Genomic DNA, 2,713 nt, shown 5'->3' on the forward strand with positions numbered 1-2,713 from the left:
AGTAAATATCAACTTACAACAATATATTAAAATTTCACTATTTAACCCCTATTCAATTTTCTATAAACTACAATCAACATTGTAAGTTAAAAGATTAGGAACTTACCTAATCTAATTATGTTGGAACATTTTGTTTTTCTTTTTAATCTTCTTGACTTCATGAGATTTCTTAAACTCAACTTATTTATACTTGAGCTTTTGATCATTATAGATATGCCTATTTTATTAATTCAAATTAATTGTACTCATTTTCTTTCCAAAATAAATTCTTTGATATCTCATCACTTCAACCAAAATTTCATTTTTAACAATTGCATATGCAATTTGTACAGCTCAAATTTTTATTTTTCAAATGTCTAAGATAAAACAAATTATTTATTTATTAATTTATTATATGATTATCACAGGAATAGTGAAAATTAATTTTTATATTGAAATTTTAAGATTTGTAAATTAGCATTTACTTTGAATCCAATTCAACTAAGTCACCATTTATTTATCTTTAATTAATGCTTTAAGCACAGTAAATGCATTTCAAATTAAACAATATTTTATATAAAAAAACACATTAGGAAATTAATGCAATCAAGAAAAAAGAAAATATATTAATACATTAATTTTGCTTCCTCAATTAAGTATTAAAAGGAAAATTTTCTCTTACAGATAAATTCAACCTTATAATTTAACAATAATGTTGACTACAATTTTAAAACTATTTATTTATTGCTCCAAATTGCAATAGTTTTTTATGAGTCATAAAAATTAAATTTATTTAACATTATACTTATATAGTTGGATACGTAATTTATACCTTAATTGATGTTGCCTTATTTTCAATTATTATATTTTAGTGATAATTTATTTCATTGTATACTAATAGTGTTATAAAATTGTAATAATTGATTATACATCATATTTTTCATTGATTATTACTCGAATTATATAATATCTATTTTATAAGTGAGTATTACTCAAATTAATATATTATACTTTAAAATTTTAATTATTATACTTAAATCATATAATCACATATGCAATTAAGCGTAAATAATGAAAAGGTCACTTCCCAAGGTTTGGGAAAATGATCATGTAGATCCTTGAGTTTTCACTAAGAGACACTAAAACCCCTTTTAACTATAATGCTTTTTGACTTTATTAATTCAAAAAAATTGACTCTAAAGTTTTATAATAAGTAGAAATATAATATTAAAATAAATGTAACAATATATACATTTTAAAATAATTAATATATAAAAAATATTTTAGTACTTTACAATCTTATATTATATTAAACTAAATTTTTTTAATAAATAGGAACATAATATTAAAATAAATATTTAAAAATTTAAATTATTTTCAATATTGTATGCAAAATTTGAATACTATTAATACATGAGATATATTTTATTAATTATAAAATCTATTTAACCTAAAGATTTATTTAAAATTTTCTAACAAATACAAATATATAATTAAAATAAATATCATAATTTACATTTTAAAAATTATTTTATATATTAAAAAATATTTTAATATTATTAATTTATTAGACAAATTAAACTATTTAAATTATATTTGTACTTATTAAAAATCTAAAAGTCAATTTTTTTGAATCAATAAATCCAAATTGTATTATAGTCAAAGGGGTCTTAGGGTCCCTCGGTGAAAACATGGGGTTTTATATGATCATTTTTCTAAATCTTGGGGGTGTAGGTATCTTTTTCCCTAAATTATTTAATTCTCAGTGTTGCACTAAAATTATAGTTTTCTAGTTACATTGTTAATTTAGTTAAGGGTACAATACAATGTCAATAACAATTATTGTAATAATACCTAAAAAATTATGCTTGATATTATTAAAAATTTAATTTTTAACAAATTGTACCTTGTTGACTTGATTGAGTGGTTTTCAAGCGGGGTTAAAAAATAAAATCAAATTATACACACTTTAGAAAAATACATTCAATTGGACTATATATATACACTTTATTAAAACTTTTATTATTATAGAAAATAAAATCATATAGACTATACAAGACATTTCATTAAAAATATATAATATCATAAGCTGAATTTAGTTTAATCATAATAATAATTACTATAATGACAGTTATTAACAATATAAAAAAAACAAAGATTATCCTTTGTTGTTTAGAAAAACGAAAAACCCTCTCATGTTTTAAAATAAGTTCAAATTCTCTTGCAACTCTAACTGTGTTAGCTTTATATATCATTGTACTATTTGACACATAGTTTTGATGTTAGCCATAAAATTTAAATATTTTTAGAGTATAAATAAAGCGAAATGACTTATATAACCCTAATGATTAAATAAATTTAATAATAAATTATCGAGAAAAATTACTTCACACACACACACACACACACACATATTGTGGATATATATAACCAAATGTTATTCCAATTTAAATGGATAATTTACAACTATTAGGGATATTTTCCCCACTTGTAATTTTTCTCTATAATTTACAATTTATTATAAAATAAAATTTGATCATTAAGGATATATAAGTTATTTTACTTAATTTGTATTTTCAAAATATTTAAATTTTATAGCTAACAGTAAGATTAGGGGCAGAATAGTAAAATGATATATAAAGCTAACGTTATTATAACTTTGGGGGGGGGGGGAGGAGGAGGGAATTTTCATTTTCTCTTACTATCATTAATGATAGTACTAGTAATAACTCAA

This window comes from Citrus clementina, unplaced genomic scaffold, assembly GCF_000493195.1.
Source record: "Citrus clementina cultivar Clemenules unplaced genomic scaffold, Citrus_clementina_v1.0 scaffold_8, whole genome shotgun sequence".
Taxonomy (NCBI): Eukaryota; Viridiplantae; Streptophyta; class Magnoliopsida; order Sapindales; family Rutaceae; genus Citrus; species Citrus x clementina.